Raw genomic sequence first — 11,927 nt, 5'->3', positions numbered from 1 at the left:
AGTTGCTGCTGGCCCTTATCCAGTCCCTGTCTCACATATTGCAACTTGATAGCCAACTCCGTTTGTGTCTGGTTCTAGCATTTGCCAGATACAGGACATTGGATAAAATGGATTTCAGTCTCTTTCTAATAGCATCAAGTATTTCAAAGACAAATGTTCCCATAAAGCACTATGCTAGCATAGCCCCTACCTTCAGCACCCAAAAGACAGGTGGGATGGAGTTGCATTCAACGGGGAGCCCCCGGTTATCAAAACCAATTTCTACAAACATCAGAAAAACAGATTTAGCCTAACCTGTGGCTTTAAGAGCAATCCTGGTTAAATGTTATTACAAATCTGGTTGCCCTGAGGACACAGGGGCTCACTGAATCCTTTCTAAGTCACAGTTTCCCCTCTGCTCCTCTTTTGTCCCCAAAGGGTAGTCATTTTCTCCCAGCATGCACAATCAGCAGTTACAATCAGTCCTCTGGTGGCTCAGCTGCATGGGTTTGTGTATTCCAGGGAATCAGCCAAGATTTAACTTGTTCCCCACACTGCTCTCAGGGATGAATTTTGCTTGTATAACCTTTAAATTCTTGGAAGCCAGTGGCTTTTGAGAGTTGTAGGTGCAGAGATTTAACTGGGGTTCTTACACAGATGTACAACCCCACAAAATTTTGCAAGATGCTTTCCAAGAGCCTAGTGTCAACCTAGGAGATACTGAAGATTGTAAAGATACAGTAGGTGCTACAGGTAATGACAACTCCTTTCCAGTATCCCCTTAGAATACCCTTCTGTTTCTGCTAATTACACCTTACCTTCATTAATTACTTCTTATAAAGGTCAATGTTTAAAATAAAGAAGCAGATTTCTCTCATAAAATAAACCCTAGAATACAGGTCTGAGGAAATGAGATGTTTCCGGACTGAAACTGACTTCCGATGAAGCCAGTTAATTGGGAAATGGAAACAACTGCAACCCCACAGTTAGGGGAGTGCTGGTGCTCAGGGATATCTGTCAGGCAGTTTTCCTACAGAACACGACAGATGAGATTTCAGGGTAGTCTGAAGCACTGAGTCTGTGTAAATATAGTCTTTTACCTCCTCACTTTGAATATATATTAACTTTGAGCATATAACCTCCACAGGAAACATACGATAGGGTTTTTTAACTGCTCTGACATTGACCCAAATATTTAGGAACTTGCATCACAGAACAACGAGAGGCACTAGAAAACAGAAGTCCTATTACTCCGTTCTTCCCAGTGGGTCTGTGCTGCATGGCAGTCACGTGCAGCACAGGTGGCGCATGGACGATGTATAGACAACAATCCCATTAGCCCGACATCCCGATAAGCACATCCTTGTCAAATAAAGAATTCTCATTCATAAGTACTCTCTGTGTTTTAACTTCAAAACGAATTGGTTTGAGTTATATTAATGTTTGTTTTATGTCATACAACAATTTTGTTGCCATAGAGGTGTTTAACTGTAAGGTAGCATGTGGTTTATAATAGATGAAGAACTGTAAGTATTGTGTCATATAAGGCCTGGTGTTAGCCTGGAACCCCAAATGGTGTGGGGATCATGTGAAAATTTAGCTATTCTGTCCTGCTGTCTGTCAGCATGTGCTGACAACTTCTGAAGTCTAATCAATTTGACGAGTCAAATGGAGAACTGGGGCCTAAGTCTCAAAGGCACTACGTTCTCTGAAATTTCAGGAGAATCCAGAGAGAAGTAGAAGAGACACCCCAATTAGACATACCACTAATTAATGTCACCACTAATTTCACTGTTTTACTTGAGCCTGTTATTAATTTGGAAAGATTAATGACACATGCCTGCTGACCAGCATGGGTACAGCTCAGCACATGGATGACCACTTGATGCAGATGCAGGAGGGAAAAACTAGAGGTGACTTTGGCAGGAGGGAGACTTGTTGGAAGGATACAGGAGAAGGAATGTCTATCCCTAGAACACCAGGCCTCACCTGCTATGCTATTCAAGGAATAACTTGTTTTTCATGATAAAATTACACCAAGCCATTTTTTCAAGGCCTGTTTTCCTAAAACTGAGTAAAAGTTGGTATATATCTTAGAATCACAGGATCATTAAGGTTGGAAAATACCTCCAAGATCACCTGGTCCAACCATCCCCCTACCACCAATGTCACCCACTAAACCATGTCCCTAAGCACCACGTCCAGCCTTTCCTTGAACACCCACGGGGACAGTGATTCCACCACCTCCCTGGGCAACTTGTCCCAATGCCTGACTGCTCTTTCTGAGAAGAAATGGCTCCTCATTTCCAACCTGAGCCTCCCTGGCACAACTTGAGGCCATTCCCTCTAGTCCTGTCACTAGTTACTTGCAATAAGAGGCCGACCCCCAGCTCCCCACACCTTCCTTTCAGGTAGTTGCAGAGAGCAATGAGGCCTCCCCTGAGCCTCCTCTTCTCCAGACTAAACAATCCCAGGTCCCTCAGTTGCTCCTCATAGGACTTGTGCTCCAGTACCTCACCTCTGACAATATTTTTATTTCCCAAACCTAGACACTCACCATTATACCACAACTGGTATTCTTGCGGTCCTAGCCGTACTCCTTTGCACTGCTAAAAATGGTACAAAACACGATTGATTTGAAGTCTTTATTGACTGACTCCTTTCAGGCGTGCTGTCACCACGCACATTATCCGACACTGCCGGCTGAAAACCCGCTCTTCTCACAGTTCCCCCGCGGTTCTCGCACTGGACACCTCACGGAGCAGCGCCTTTCCCGGCAGGGAGGGCACGTCCCCTCCGTGCCGAGCACAGCGCGCTCCCTCCCCGCTGCCCCCGGGCGGCGGCGGCAGGACCCAGGTGAGAGCGGGGCGCGGCCGAGGGAGGCGGGCTGGGCCGGCTGCCGCCGCCGACAGCCACGGAGGGGCTGGGCGGAGGGAGGCCGGGCTCAGCTTGACAGGAGCGAGGGCGGGAGGCAAGGAAGGAGGCGCCGGTGGCTGCGCTCGCCGGGCGCGGGTGAGTGAGGGAGGGAGAGAGGGAGGGAGAGAGGGAGGGAGGCGGGAGGGAGGCAGCGGGCGGCGGGTGCCCGCTCGTCCCCGCCGCCACCGGGGAAGGCAGCGGGCGGCTGAGGCGCGGTTCCCTTTTCATCCCCTCACCCTCAGCACCCCGGGGAGCCTCCAGCGGGGTCTCCCCCCTGCAGCAGCCGCCTCCTTTATTGTCTCCCCGGCCCCGCAAACAGACAAAAGCCGCTCGGCGCCGACGCCCCACCTGCAGGGGCCGGGGCCGCCCCGGGGGGTGGCTGCCCCTCATGCCACCGGGTGGGGGGACACGGACGGACAGACAGCGGCTGTGCGCCGGCAAAACTTATTTTTAGATGCTCCTGCCGCCCCGATGTGGGTAAAAATAGCGTGGGTCTTGTGTAGGGAGGGGGAGAGAAAGTGATTTGGGAGGCCTCCGTGGTGGGTTTTTTATATCGGAGGGGTGGGGGGGGTATCAGTGTAGTCGTTGTTAAATCTGTCACTTCTGGTGTGAGGTGTTGGTTCAGGTGTCCTGTGCTGTCTTTGTAAGTAACCGGGTTGTTTGCTTATAAAAATAGTAACTCCACGTGTATAGCTGTTTTATTTTTAAAAAGGACCAATATATAAATATTAGAGGGGAAAAAAAATAAAGCAGTAGTATAGCCAAAGAACTGCGGGTCAGATAATATCCACAGGTACGTGCTGGGTGCTTTTACTTTATCCTGAAAGCTTTAAGGTCACACCTCCAAGGATGGGATGAAGGTGTCCTCACTTTGTCCTCCTCCACGGCCGTGTCTTCAGAATGAGACGCAAGGTCTCAGCCACACACGTATAGATATTTAAATAGATATATGAACACCCGATCTGTGTGTGCACGTGGCAAGCCTTTTATAGGGTTACTTGAGGGGTTCTGAGCTGTAATTTTCTTCTGTACTGTCACTGCTGTTCAGAACATCGGCAACGTGTTAGTGATGCAGGTAGGAGTGCTAACAGGCGCTCTTGTTTATCATCTTGTAAATCAGCCTTTTTATTTTTGTAGCTGCTGTATTTCAGCTGGTCTTAGCGATAAAACGATTAGTTTTATTGAGCCAAATATTAGTACTAGTTTATACCACTTCTGTCACAAAGGAAAATTTGGAGTTTTATTTTAAAACCAGTGTAGATAATGGGAGACAGAGTGTAAATGAAAAAGGAAAAGCGTATATCCAAGAGAAAAATGAATTTTAAGAAAAAGGCATGCATTTGTTGAATCATGGAGTATGTTATGTTGTAAAGGACCTCTGGATGTCACCTACTCAAAGCAGGTCCATTGGATCAGGATGCTCAGGCCTTGCCAAGCTGAGTTTTGAGCATCTCCTGGGCTGGAGGTTGGGAGATTCCACCACCTCTCTGGCCGTGGTGGTGTTGCTGTTTAACCACCCTTGTCCTGGTGTGGTTTTTTCTTTATCTAGTGGCGATTTCCTGTGTTGCAGTTTGTTTCTTTCCCCTTGTCCAGTCGCTGGCACCTGGGCTGCATCTGTCTGTGGGTGATCGTAGCCATGTGCTTCTGCAGTCCCAGGAGTTAGTAGAAAACATACCAGAGTTTTGGACCAATGCACCGATAGCTTCGTGACATCATTCTGAGTATAATTGCAAGATTTCATATTCATAAACAGGAAATTTATTCCTTCCAAATTTTATTTTAACACTTCCTATTTATTTGAATGCAGTTAAATAAATTAGCATATTAATTCAATATTTGTAAACACCTTAACATCAATTAAGACTCTTTGTTGTTTTCTTTTTTTAATCAAATAAACATCTCAAATAATTTATCCACCTTTGTGCATCTATTTGCCTTGTGTTTGTTAACCTGCATGTGAGACAATTTGTTCCTACTTTTTGCTAGAGTCCTTTTACCATTAGCAGTGTCACAAAGCTCACTGGAATGACGAAGAGTCAACTCCTTTTAATGAAAGGAAAGCTTTCAACTGTAATCTTGACATAGATTTTCCTTGAGAAGGGGTGTGCTTTGAACAATGGAGTACAACCTGTTATTACTAGGAAGTTGCCTTTGTACTATATGGGCATTGTTTAATGCTCTAGAGAAGCCTTGGCTGATATTTATAGCGCTGTTGATGAGGTGAATGATGTGGGCACCTTCTTTGGTTAAGTGGGAAAAAAAAAACACGTGTTTTTAGGCTGTGTGGAATAAAAATCTCCATGTTTTCCATTGTGACACATGACTGCCAAAATTACTTGTTTCTTCATTTGCATAGATTCTTAGATGTTGCTGATAATATTTCAAGAGCAGTAGAATACATTTGTAACGTGATTCATGGTGTGTCACTTCTGGACATGTCTGGGTAAAATTTCAAAACATTAGTATCATGCTGCTTAACAGCGAATACTTCAGAATAGCTCGTCCTTTTCCATTAGAGCCATATCAAATAATTTATTAGAAGCAGTTTGGCCGGCTGCACTGAATTTGAGGATATTTGGATTGTTTGATAAATAATTTAACTTACTTTTCCAGATAGCATCTGCCATTTTGTAATGACTGGAACACCTGACAGTTATGCTCATTGGCTTGCACTAATTACAGTGAGCCTCCACTTCAGGGAGAAATCACAAATCACATCTGTGGGTGGTGGGTTTTTTGTTTGTTTGTTTGTTTTTGGCTTTTCAGTTTAGTTCTGCAAGTATTATATATTCATGACATGCATAAATCTCTTCTGTAGGTTCACCAAGCTCTATATTATATATTTGAGATTTGGAAATTTGCCACTGGTGGTATTTTAGGGCTTTTAAAATAATTTCTGTTTCAAAAGTAAACTGCTTAGTTTGTTTTCTCTAGTGTGTATGAATCTCGTGTTAGCGGGTCATTGTGGTAAAGTAAACTAACTCATTCCATGTTACATTCTGATAAAATAAAACTTCTGGGGAGGGTGTAAAGGCTTTATTTGATTTGACAGTATTTGAGAACGATTTGCATCGTCGCTAAGTTGGAATCTTGGAAGGGGAGGCTTCACATGTCTGCAAGCAGATGAGGACAGCAGTGATTCATATAATAATTTTCAGTCTGAATTTCAACAAGAACACAAAACTGGGAATGCACTTGTTAGACTCATGAATGTTCTGCTTACCATAACGTGTACAGAAAGCCTGTTGATCTCTTTAAAAGGATCGTTATAGGAGAGGGTTCCATAATGCAGCTCAGAGAGTTTCAGCTTTTGTGGTCCAGGACTGAGTACAAGAACGGCTGTGCTAAATTAAACCTGGGGTCTGTGATGATGACTAACAACAGATGCACCAGTGGGAATTATAAGAACAAATTTGCATCCCACATTCAAGGTGAACCTGATGCTTTTTAGTTTGGAGTTGGCTTGGAACCCAGCTAACGAAGTTTAATGGCCTCTTCAGATGGTATGCATAATTATGATAATTTTGGACATCCTTGTTGCTGATGTAATTAGCCAGCCTGTATCTGTGGCTGCTTTGGGGGGCAGCAAGTTTATGCCAGGTGTTTGCTTGCTTACTTGTTTTTGATGCCAGACTGTTCACAGATTCAGGCCAAATTCACTGAAGTTCTTCCACTAAATTCGATGATTAGGGCTAATGTAACATTTAAGGGAAAAGAGATGCTTCTGCCCACATCTTGCCACTTGGAAATGCAGCACTTCCGACACTAGCCCGGGTATGAAACTGCCCGGCTTCAGATTCCCTTTCTGTTTGTGTTGGAGCAAGGTCTGGAAGAGAAGCTGCTTCTCAGATTCCCGTTATCACCAGTTTGTGAGTTATTCCCAGGTTCTCCCATGGAATTGAAGGTGCTTTTGTAATTACTATTTAACACGCAGAGACTGTATTCATGCTTCCTAGTTAGGTCTTTTGTGTTGGGCATGGGAAACTTGTGAAGTTTGTGTTCCATCAGCTGTCCCAGGGAGTGTTCAAGTATTTTATATACAAACAGCATCAACAAGCACATCTAAAATGACCCTCTGGCCTGATACTTACTAGTTTCTTATTCCTGAGCTACTAGAGATCTTTATTCAGGTAAGAAGGAAGAGTCATGTATCAGCTTAACAGCCAAAAAAGCACTGTTAAAATGCAAACTGTTTCTGAATATCACTCAGTTCCAGTATCCTGCTGAACGGGGGATGCTTATCATCTAACATTTATTCTTACAGTCCATTTCTGAATAATCCTAAATTCCAGGTGTTGGTAGCTTCTGGTAAAATTGCATTCTGTGCGATGTGACCACGTATTTATGAATACTGGTAGAGCATTGTGAATACTGGTAGAGTAGAGTGGTACCAGTCAGTTTTATTCAGTAAATGCTACCTGTGAACATAAGCACAGATTTCTTATGGTATTGCTTAGGAATTTTTGCTGACTTTTCCAAACATTACAGCCTTTGCATGCAGCCCTGTGGACACTTTTGAAAGGTTTACAGTTTGCTGGTGAAATTCTGCAGTACCATCTACAGGCTTCTGACAGGCTCCACACTACCTTTGAGGACATGTACTTTTGAACTTTGATGGAAATTGCACAGTATTGTTCCAAATAAGTGCTCCTGTGGCTTCTGCGTGAGGTGGGTTGGATGGTTTTGCATATCTTTTTTTCCAGAAAGAAATCCATGGCTTACATATGTGTTCCACACTGGCCCTGAAATGACTGCCATGGTTCCTGCATTAGGGTCAGCCTCTTGTAGACTGGAAATCAGTGGGCTGCTGTGCTAATCCCAAGGCACCTCCACCAGTTTAAGTGTGTGGCTGCTAATATTTGTAGCAATTTGTCATTAAAACCTGTTTTCCATGGAACACAGAGTGTTTTCAACAGGACTGCACATGCTGTTCCCTGCCAGCCATGTCACTGCTGCAGGAATCCATGGCAGGAGGCTGCTGGAGGTGTCACTGTCAGTCTGGGGAAACAAGGGGGGAAATTTTATTGACTGTACAGTCAAAAGGGGTAGAACTATATTTAAAATGTTGTTTTCTCCAATGACAATTGAAGTATTCTTTCCTAATACTGCCTTGGTAATAACTGTAGATTTTATCAACTTTTTTTTCCTAGACATTTTATCCATGTCAACCAAAAAAAATGTCCTTAGATGTTTTAAGCAGATGCCTGAAAGCCTAGAGGTAAAAGTGTAGTTAGTATGTGTTCACTTTCATGCTTGAGACTCAATTCTTGAAAATTTGTACTTAAAAAAAAAAGTCTTATAAATCCCTTGTCATATTTTTAAAAAAGCTGGAACAAAGTATGTGCCTCTGATGCTATGAATGCTGTTGCTAAAGTCTACAGAGTACTACCTTGTAGTATGTGGTAAAGCATTTTATTTCAACTACGTAAGAGCACAGATAATTAGAGTACTTTGAGAGGAGTTTAAATACATGTGCCAGTCTTCATTGCTAAATGAGTGACTGTTAGGATGTGTATTTATTTTATTCTTTGTGTCATAGTACGTGATTTCTCTTGGAGCAGAAATTGCATAACCTCCAGACCAGGCCATGACAGGACATGCAAGCATGGTGTAGGAATCCACTCCTGAACATCCCTCCGGAGTCAGATGGGAACCTTTCTCTTTGCTACGTATGTAAGGGAGTAAAGACATTCAGCAGTGCTGTATGATACTGCTGTCTACTGAACAAAATACTAGGTGTACTTACTTAGCTAGTCGTTGGTTTTCAAATATATGCTCTTTGCATAATAGATCTCTGAAAAAGAACCTTATCTCAACTCATGGAAGGCTTTGTCTGGGAATGGAGCACTACATCCACTGTAGAAATCCTACAGATTTTCACTGTGATCATCATATCTACACCTGAGAAGCTAATGAAAAACAGCATAGCTGGGTTTTATGTTTTCAGGGATGAAATCAGCTACTACATCTTTTTTATTACTAAATAGTTTCTTTCATCTGTCTGTATTAAAAACTAATTCCATAAGAAAGCAAAAATAATTTGCATAGATGCTGTTGGAAAAAATGCTATGTACTTTTGTACTTAGTATAAAGAAAATACAAACTGAGCCTTTCAGAAAGGAAAGCAAGCTGACTTTCTACTATGATAAAAGACGGCTGACTTGTTGAGAGTGACACCCTTCCTGCTGCTGGTTGAGAGCTGTGCCGTTAACCTCTGTGCACGTAATGAAGTGCCACAAGTGATCCTGCAGTTAGCATTGGTGCTGAGGGTGAAACAGGGACCAGGTAATACCCCGACATATGTCTGTAATAAGCAGTGATGTATGGGATTCCCCACCTTACATAAAGTAGTTCTAACAGGCTTTACAGAACTCATCGATATCTGTTTTGTTTCTTGTTTGTTCTCTCCAGTGTGATGAGCTTTGACATGAGTTAGAAGGAAAGGCGTGTGCATGAATTTAATCAGAATTTGCTCTGAAATTGTTTGATTGGTCCTGATTAGTCTACAGATGCACTTCCAATTTGGTCACTATTAAGCGAACATTTTCAGTACCTCAACATTCTGCATTTTATATCCATAAAGAGTTGTATGTGTTGCTTATTTGAGATCTTGCCAGTACTGCTGCTCTGAAAGAGAGGCTATTGTGACGATTAAAAATTTTCATTAGACAATCTTTGTTAGAAGATTTAGAATAAAAAAATACTAATATCATCTGCATTTATCATAGTATATTTGCCAGTTTCTTCTGTCTCCTGATTAACTGTGGTTGTTATCAATAACAAGCCTGTCATCCTGTGAGGTCTGGTGCCATTCAAGCTCAGTTTCTCATGAATTCTTACGAATTTCTTCTGAATTCTTATGGTTCATCTGATGATCAGTGGTTTTGCTGCACTGAAGGCCCGGTAAAATTTCTCTCCATGTGTACTTTGCTGATGTGTAATATGATGTGAATCCGTGCTCCTGCCTGTATCTCATTTACTGGAGCCGTTCATTGGAAGCATGTTCTTTACTTGACAGTCTGTTTCCCTAAAGCATGTAGTAAGTTAACTGCATTTGAGGTCACCATTACTGGCAAAAATGGGTAGTATTTGCCAAGCAGTTGAAAACTATTGGGAGGGGAAGAGAGAGACATGTTCGCAGACCTCATGATCACATAAGCTTCTTAGCTTTAGCAAAGCAGACCTGAATTCTGTGTTTCAATTATTCTACAACACTTGGGACTCTGATGCTCTCCTTAAGGAGATATATCTCAAAAAAAAGAAAATTTTATGTGCATGAGAAGTTCAAAATGTGCCAGAACCAGATAATATTTCTTGAAATGCCTGTTACCATCAGGAGACTACTAAAAGCACTGGTCTATTTTTAATTAAATGTCTGACCCACATTTCTAAAAATGATTTTTTTTCCATAAATTCTAAGTTTTCATGGATATTTCGAAAGCTGTAATAGCTAGCGTTTATTCGGGCAAGGCATTTTGATGAGTGTGTGTCTTGCAGCTTAATACCCTGATCCTGAAAATCTTTGCAGGAGTTTGTACGAGGAGTGTACAGTCTCGCATGTGGGATTAGGGCATCTGTTGGAAAAAACAGCTTTAATGTACAGTACAAATACAAAGCTCCTGCAGTTTATTAAAAATACCCCAACACAACGTTTGATTCAGTTTAGGCAGGGAGGATTTTTATGAAACGTTATTTAGGTTTTGGCCAGTTTCAGTGTCTTTTAGCCAGTTTTGTCTGGAACTTTTAACAGAAGTCATCTTGAAATTAATCCATACTCCGAAAATCAGATATTGATTTTTCATTTGTTATGGGATGATTTCCTATTTCTTTTAATTGCAGAAAGGATAATGGAATGGCATTTTCTGTCAATAATGATTAATTATAATTAAATCTTGGCAGCACTCAGAAGTGTGCTATTGACATTGACATGCTGTACATCCTCAACAGTTTCGTCTTGAACTATAAACGGGAGATGAGAGGGGAGGGCAAAATCCAGAAGTCAAATAGAAAAGGAAAGGCAAAGATTGTAAAAATAAATGGAATTCATAAATTAAGGAAAACTGACAGATTTATGCAAAGGTATGTGGTGGTGGTGGTAGGGATTTGGATACAGAAGGGGTGGATGAAGAGCATAATAAAGGATAAAGGGCAAGAAATTAGTATTTAAGGGAGAAGAAGCATGGACCAGGTAAAGCCTTTGGAAAATCAGTGTCCCAGCTGAAGTATGGCATATAACTAACTGGGTGCCTACCATTTTTAATACATTCTTCAAAGAGTCATGTTACTCCAACTTATGTCAAACTTGCTTTTTGAATAGATTCTTACCATTTGTTGCATGATTTCTTAGCTGGAACTAATTTGCTGGTTTTAACTGTGATTTTTATCAGTGAGAGGTGGAACAAGGCCATTCTTTCCTTACATAGGCTTAGCAAAGCCATGCTGCAGTGATATTTCTTCCACAGGCTAAGTATGGCAAGGAAATGGACTATGGCCATTTACACCAGTCTCAAGAGGACACAAGCAGGTGCCCTTCAGGACAAAAATAGTTTTGTATTGTGCTTGCAGTTAATGAAATGCTTGCTAATGTCATCTCAGAAGGTAAAAATACATAATTTGTTTCCATTTTCTTGTACGCATCCAGTGTCCTGTCTCCTAGATGGAAAACTGCCTACGTATTTAGCCCTGGCTGTTGTCCTTTGGGTCAGATTAAATGTTTTTGGAAGGAGGAGGGGAGAGCAGTTGCCCTCAAGAAAGACAAGGTCCAGCTGGAGCTGCTTTGGGGTGCTGCCGAGAGCAGGAGGCAGGGGCAGAGCCACCAAGCTGTCTCCTGGGAGGCCAAGAAGTGTGGGTCTGCCTCCTGCCAGGACAGGAGGCCCAAGTCAGACCCCACAGGCTGCTTCGCATGGCTGCGCTTCCAGCTCGGGGGCCAGCCCTGGGCCGTGAGGCTGACGCGGCCGTGGTGTGGAGCAGCTCTGTCATGGGGGGAATGAAGTCAGGCTCATGTGTGCTTGTAGCCAAGAAAGCAAACCGTA

General features: G+C 42.6%; 1 protein-coding gene across 1 annotated transcript in view; it reads left to right on the top strand.

Annotated features, from left to right (window-relative positions):
* Positions 1 to 2,870: 2,870 nt before the first annotated feature.
* The window catches only part of FRY (FRY microtubule binding protein), a 235,655-nt gene continuing 226,598 nt past the window's right edge, over positions 2,871 to 11,927 (top strand). Inside the window, exon 1 of the mRNA XM_035324770.1 lies at positions 2,871 to 2,991. The gene's annotated coding sequence lies outside the window, so the exon portion shown is untranslated. The remainder of the gene's footprint in view (positions 2,992 to 11,927) is intronic.

Source organism: Oxyura jamaicensis, chromosome 1 (genome assembly GCF_011077185.1).
Source record: "Oxyura jamaicensis isolate SHBP4307 breed ruddy duck chromosome 1, BPBGC_Ojam_1.0, whole genome shotgun sequence".
Lineage (NCBI taxonomy): Eukaryota > Metazoa > Chordata > Aves > Anseriformes > Anatidae > Oxyura > Oxyura jamaicensis.
Note: the sequence above shows the minus strand (reverse complement) of the source record. Positions and strands in the feature narration are given on the sequence as shown.